Here is a 7758-nt window from a genome sequence, read left to right on the forward strand (position 1 = left end):
TGTGTGTGTGTGTGTGTGTGTGTGTGTGTGTGTTTGTGTGGAGTGGGCAAGTGGATAGTCTCTCTCCTCTCACTCCTGCGGTGTGTTCCCTGTCTTGGCCAGGTGTGTTGTGTAAACCGAGTGGTGCCCCATAGTGTGTGTGTGTATCTTCCCAAGAGTGTGTGTTGGGTCTTTATAGAGGCGTTGTGTGTGTTTTCATCCCGCTCACATTCTTTTGGCTCCCCCACGGAGGATCTTCTTCGAGTACCTTCTGCGTCGAGCTTCAAGCTTCGAGATTAGGGATTACAGGTTGCAGGTTGCAGATTACAGGTTACAGGTTACAGGGACAGGTACAGGTACAGGTGATTCACACAGGTACAGGTGGTTGGAGTACAGTGATATACTAGCAGTGATGTCACTTGCAGTTGTTGTGGGTATGCATCACTTGGCGCCTGTTTGAGCACATTGTCTGTTGGATTGTACGATACTTGTGGAAACTGCCATGGTACGCCTTTGTGGATCCATATATGGTTTTATTTGGCATTCCCTGCCATTTTTGAGATTTGGTCTGGAAGAAAGTCATTTCTGAGACTTGACTATATGCGATTTGCATTAGCGTTCGTGTGAGGGTCGATAGCGTGAGGTTTTTATTGAGCTGGGGGATTCTCAAATGTGGAGATCCTTTCGGTGATATAGGTAGCTGGAACACCCTTTTTGTGACCTCGCCATAGGCTATGTACTAGTTAGTCCTACTTGATGCTCGGGTTCTATTGTGGATAGTTTATGCATACATAGACAGTCTATATTTTGGGTTCCTACTACTCTACTTCTGGGGAAACTCTGTCGAAATTTTCCCAAGTTATGATGGCTGATTTTTTGGTATTTTGAGCCATTTATGCTGTCATACTGCTGAAATTTTGGCAAAATCAGAGGTTGAGTCAGGTGTGCCTTCTTGGGAGCTTCATGGTTGGCTTTAATGGATGATCAAAATGGCCCTCAGTTCACTCCTTTCCATTTAACTCAAAGAATTCAGATTAATGTTCATGTGTCCAGGAAGATCTTTTTCCAGCAGCGCATAGTCTTTATGTTTGGGCCAAGAAGATTGAGAGAGATCCTGGAATGTCCTTTGCCTGTTGTCATTCTGATGATTAACTATGAAAACTCATTTGATGTGCATGTGTTTGTCCTTATCTAAAGCTGAGCTCCATTGAAGTTTCTGGGGATTGGGTAGTAAAAAGTTTTGGGTTCTTGCACGTGTGTTCGAAGGGGTTCTCAAAGCACCATAATTTGGGTAGCCATGGCTTTCTCTTATCCGGAGTTTCATGGAAGAAGTGATGAAGATGTGGAAGAATTTTTGGAAAAGATGGAGGTTGCCTGCATTAGCAACTAGATTCATGACCCTAGGCAAATGTTACGCCTTCTCCAAATTTGTTTGAAGAGTGATGCACGAGTTTGGTCTAAAGCATTTGAAGGAGTTGCGTGTGGCTGATCCACATGTAAGGTTGAGTTGGGACAATCTACGACATGGGTTGGAAGTGGAGTTTGTGAAGATAAAAGATCCTGACAAAGTGTGTCAAGAAGTACAGACTTTGGTGCAAAAGGAAGGTGAGCAAGTAGATGCGTACATACATAAGTTTTCATTGGCATGGGAGCGAATGTGCAAGGCCTTAGCACCACAGGTACCCCCGCCTGACATGATGAAGAAGGACAGGTTCTTGGCTGGTCTTTGGGAGAGTATACGTTGGAGAGTGGAGCTAAAGAAGCCTAGGACATATGAAGATGCACTAGAGGTATCAAGGAACAAAGAGTGGAAGTTGAGGAAAATGATCCAGTTAGGGGTGGAGTCTTTGCCCATGAGGTCTGAATTTCAGCCTATAGAGTCTTTACAAGGTCGTATGTCAGGGGTTCATCACGAACCAGTGGTTCCTGTTACTACTCAGGTTATGCCAGCAGTGGTCACTACAGTAGTGCAAGATGATGGGCTAAGGCAAGGCATGAGGAAAATAGTAGATTTGATGAATAATCTCAGCCTAAACATGCTAGGTCAAGTGGGAAATAATCGAGGTCGAGGGAGGTTTGCAAATCAGCCAGGAGGTGAAGAAAGGCCTAGGAATGGTGTTGGACAAAGCAATGGTAGGTTTTGGAGGCAGACACCCACATGTTATAATTGTGGAGAGTTGGATCACATCAGCCCGCAATGTGATAAGCCACCAAGGATGGGGGGAGACATGTATCCATTGCAAAGACAGGTGCTAACTAGGTCAAATGATTATGGCATCGAAATTAAGGGAGACGAAGGAACCAGTGGACTGACCCAGAAGGAAAAGGGAAAGACAAAAGTGCTAAGTGTAGTCACCTTGGAGAAGGCATCAAAGCTAGAGGATACATTAGTGATGCCTATTGGGAAGAGGACCACAGAGGATAAGGAAGGAAGAAGTGCCCCAGGTCCTAGTAAGAAGAAAGGAAAGAGCCATGAAGGCGAGGATGTCAAGGCCAAGAGGAAAAGGAGAGCTCGTCCAAAGTTTCATGTTTCAGATTTTCCACTAGGGGATGGGCAATTAAGCTATAACTTGAAGGAGGATCTGACGAGCAGGAAGGCAGATGTTACTTTTGGGCAGCTTATAGAGATGGTGCCTAAGCTAAAGCGACAGTGGAAGAGGATGGTTAACCCAATGGAGAAAGAGCCAGAGAGAGGTTCAGTAAAGGTTTTGGCAATGGATGAGCTACCAGAAATTTGTCCAATAGTAGATGTGTGGCATAAAAGGAAAAATTTGGGACAAGGTTATGTGGATGGCAGAGCCCAAATATGCGTCATAACACACTCATGCGTTGAGAAGATGGGTCTCACAGTGGCTGGGGTGTCAAGTTTTCGGATCAGATTGGCAAACCATCAAAAAGTAAAATGCTTGGGTGTTGTAAAGAGCTTAGAAGTGGAGGCATATGATGCAAAGGCAGTGGTTGATTTTCATGTGATGCCAGCAGGGTTGGGAGCATATCCTATTATACTGGGCAGACCATGGTTACGTGCAGTGGGAGCTGTTCAAGATTGGCGACATGGTACCAAGAAGCTTTATAATATGGACACAAGGGAACGATTAGAGGAGCTTTATGAAGATGAGGATGAGTCTAGTGATGAAGACTCTTCCACGGTGACAGATGAGGACAGTGATAGCACTACCAGCAGTGATGAGGATGCTGATGTTTCATTTCTTTTAATGGACAAAGAAATACAAGAGTTTGGTTTAGTTGCATTTGCGAATGAGGTTGAAGATGAAAGTGAAGGGCCTTATGAAGTGATTGAAGGGCTGATGCAAACCAAGGTTGAGTTGTCAAAGAAGCAGGAATTGATGACACAAATGATCAGTGGAGACCTCTCAGCTATGGAGAAGGATATATATTTGCATATGCTGGCTAGTTTTCCTGATTTGTTCATTACTTCATATGAAGAGATCAGAGGGTTCAAGGGTGAAGAGATGCATATAGAGCTGAAAGAAGGTGCTAAGCTAGTGCGGCAAAGGCTAAGAAGGATGGGCCAAGAGCAAATGGAAGCCTTGCGAGAAGAAGTGAACAAGTTGTTGAAGGCAGGGTTCATAGTCCCTGTGGAGACCACAGAATGGGTGAGTCTAGTAGTAGTCAGTCCAAAGAAGGATAGGAAGTGGAGAATTTGTGTAGATTTTAAACCCTTAAACGCAGCCACTAAGAAGAACCCATATCCTCTTCCATTCATCGATCAGATCTTGGATTTAGTGGCAGGTTATGAGAGGTACAGTGTGTGTGATGGTTTTCCAAGCTATTTTCAATTGAAGATTGCTCTTAAGGACCGCACAAAGACAACTTTTATTACGCCATGGGGCTGCTATTGCTACACAGTATTTCCATTTGGGTTGTCAAATGGACCTTCTTTCTATCAAGAGAGAGAAAATTGGGTGTTGGAACCATTCATTGGTAGTTGTGTTAAAGCTTTTATGGATGACTTCTATGTCTATAGCAGTAGGGCTGAACACCATGAGAAGTTGCATATGGTATTGGCTCGATATGATGAATGTGGAGGACAAATAAATCCAAAGAAATGTCATCTAGCACAGCCAAGGGTGAAGTTATTGGGCCATATGGTGTCAGAAAATGGCATTGAGGCTGATCCAGATAAGGTTAAGTCTATTATTCTTCTTCCATCACCTACGAGTACGAAGCAATTGGCAACCTTTATACACAAAGTGAAGTACATGGAAAGGTTTATTCCATTGTCTTCTCAGATTCTTTATCCATTACAACAAGTGGCAAAGCATGATCCATTGCAATGGGATGACAAGTGTCAAGAAGTGTTTCAAGAGGTGAAAGAGGTGTTAGGGGGTTTGTCAGCCATGCAGGCTCCTGATTGGGAGAAAGTTTTTTATGTAAATCCCTCAGTAGGGGATGATGCCATTGGAGCCATGCTATTGCAAAAGGGGAAGGGCAGCCATTATATGACGCCAGTGTATTGTGCAAGCCGAGTGAAGTTGGTAGCGTAGAGAAAGTTATCGGAAGTAGAGCTACTGATGGCCAGTGTAATATTTGCTTATCGACGATTTCGTCATTACTTGCTACCACGGCCTTTTGTTTTCTTGACGAGTTATGCCTTTTTGCCACAGTTAATTAATGGTACTAACATGTCAAATGTGGTGAAGAAATGGGTAATTGAGCTGCAAGAGTTTGAGTTCTCTTTTCTAGTGGAAGATAGTACAAGGGCTACCCTAGCTGATTTGTTGACCTACAAGGAGAATCCCCTTATTGTTAAGGAAGAGGTGGTGAGAAAGGTAGTTGAAGAAGTGCCATAGATCAGCAATGCACATGTGTTGTTCTTTGATGGTTCATACAGAAAGAGCCACGATGCAGCTTCAGGGGGTATAGCACTTTATGATCCAGAGGGGAAGCTAGTATGCAAGAGAGGGTTCAAATTGGATGCTCATAGTAACAATGAGGCCGGATTACACATTTTTTTGAAGCATGGGGTTCGAAGGTTGAGCATAAAAGGTGATGCCTTGTTAGTGGTGAAGCAAGTGCTGGGTGTGTGGAAGAGCAAGAACACCTCATTGAAGGAAATGTGCTTCAGAATTAAAGGCCTGTTAAAAAAGTTTGAAGCATAGAGCATCAGACACATTGAACGTGCTCTAAATGGAGAGGCACATGAAGCAGCTCAAGGCATGATTGGGGAGCTATTTGTGTTGAGGACCACTTTACCTCTTTATCATGGCCGGGAAAGTTTGGCTCAAGAAGAGGAGATTTTGCTACCAGGAATCATTCCAAAGGAGATTCAGAAGTCTAAAAAGTATGGCTTTGTGCGTAGAGCATACAGGTACAAATTGATTGGTGATGTCTTATACATGAAAGGGGCTGATCTCGTGTTGAGACGTGTACCTTGGCGGGAGGAGCTTTACAGAGTGTTGGAAGAGAATCATGAAGGTGCATGTGGTGGCCATTTTGCTCTAAAGATCACCTTGCATAAGATTTTGCAAGAGGGGTATGTATGGCCTAGTTTGCACAAGGATGTTCACCATTGGTGTAGGTCTTGCAATAGGTGTCAAGCATTTGGGAAGAGAGTGTTGAAGCCAGAGCTACGAAAAACCATTATGGCGTTTGATGTGTTTGAAAAGTGGGGGATTGATGCAATAGGCCCGTTACCTATCACAAGTAGGGGCAAAAGCTATATTTTGACGGCAGTGGACTATCTTTCTAGATGGGCAGAGGCTATAGCAGTAAAACAGATCACTGCAAAGGATGTGGCAAAATTTGTGTAAGATGAAATATGTTGCAAGTTTGGGGTTCCACTGGAGCTACTTTCAGATAAGGGGCCTGGCTTTCGAGCTAAACTGCTAGATTTTTTATGTGCAAAGATGAAGATTAGGCACCAGCATACCACTCCTTATTACCCACAGTGTAATGGCTTAAATGAAAGATTCAATGGTGAGTTGGTACAGATTCTTTTGAAAGTGACAGAGCACCAAGGAAAGAATTGGGATTTGGAATTGCCTAGTGCATTATGGGCTTACAGTACTTCGGTGAAGACAGGTACAGGGTTTACTCCATTTCATTTGGTGTATGGAAAAGAAGCACTATTGCCTGTGGAAGTAGAGTTGCCTGCGGTCAAGATGTTAGAGAAGTTGCTTGGGCCGCCTAGTGATGCATTCAAAGAGAGGCTCTTACAGCTACAAGAGGTTCAGTTGGATAGGATGAGTGCATTGGAACATTATGGGCAGATTCAAGATAGGGCTTTGGCAAAGATAAATGAAAAGGTCAAAAGTAAGGGTATCAAGAAGCATGACTTGGTTTTGCGCTACAACAGTAAGCTGGACAACACCTTCCAAAAGAAGTTTCAAATTAAGTGGGAACGCCCTTTCAAGGTAGTGGAGTGTTTTCCAAATGGCACATATCAACTGGCTAACCTGGATGGTGTTCTACATAAGTCAAGGGTAAATGGATTGCGTCTTAAATTGTATCATGCTAGATTGATGATGGTGGAGCAAGATGAGTTGTCTGTGGAGCAAGCAATGTTGGTGAAGGATGAGGAGACCTGTGATGCGGCGAGTCTCATATCTCTCTTTGCTGCTGCTGATCATGAATGATCTAGCAGGCTAGGGGATGTGCAAATTATGTCAGGAGTTTTTTTGAGCAAGGGATTGCGCATATGTACATACACATGCATGGTGCATCGAATAAAGGATTACCCAATTTCCATAGCCAGGTGGTTACGTGGGGACCACGTGTGTACAGGGTGTACATAGTGCAGCGATTTTCACTATTATCAGTACTAGTGTGTTTTTTCTACAATAAGGAGGAGTTGGTATTACGTAAAACTTCTCGAGGAAGCTATCCGCACGCCGACGACATGAGGTCAGCAGGTGCGTCAAATGGCATCTAGTGGCGTCAAGAGGGCAAACGAGGTCAATATTTGCACGTGGATAAAGACGGACACGACGTGGGTGTTTTCTTGTGAGAATTATACAGAAAGGTCATCATGAGGACCATCTTTTGGGGCCACTTCACGTGGTTGTGAGACGCATTATTGAAAAATGTTGAGTGCCAGGTGTGCGGATGATGCAACAAGGTGACAACTATGCACTGCGAGGTCAGTTTTTGGCCTGTTCGGGGTCCGTTTGAGGTCATCTAAAAGGCCAAGGGTGCCCAACTAATAAAGCTAAGTGTGGGAACTGAAAAAACAGAGAGAAGACTAGAATAAACGTGGAGAAGAGAGGAGGAACAGCCGCAGGTGTGTTTTTGCTCATTTTGGAGCCTATTTTGGCCCTAAACTGCTCATCCGAGGTCGGATTTGAGCACTTTGACATTGTAGACTGGGGTTTTGGGCCGTTCCGGACGCGATGGTGCTGTCCATTTTGCCAAATTTCTCACTCTTTTCTTGCTGTTTTTCTGTGTAAGTTTCTCGTATGAGCGAAGTTTATGCTCTAGTTTGTGATTGTATCTGGCTTATTTTACCCATATTGTGTGAGCTATTTGCCCCATTGGTGTTGGCCCAAGCTCATTTGTATCTAAACATCAGAAATCCTCCTCTTTTGAGCTGAGTTTTTTGGGTGTGTGTGTGTGTGTGTGTGTGTGTTTGTGTGGAGTGGGCAAGTGGATAGTCTCTCTCCTCTCACTCCTGAGGTGTGTTCCCTGTCTCGGCCAAGTGTGTTGTGTAAGCCGAGTGGTGCCCCATAGTGTGTGTGTGTATCTTCCCAAGAGTGTGTGTCAGGTCATTATAGAGGCGTTGTGTGTGTTTTCATCTCGCTCACACCGTGATCGTGTCCT

Source organism: Adiantum capillus-veneris, chromosome 1, assembly GCF_014529385.1.
Source record: "Adiantum capillus-veneris isolate H3 chromosome 1, ASM1452938v2, whole genome shotgun sequence".
Classification (NCBI taxonomy): domain Eukaryota; kingdom Viridiplantae; phylum Streptophyta; class Polypodiopsida; order Polypodiales; family Pteridaceae; genus Adiantum; species Adiantum capillus-veneris.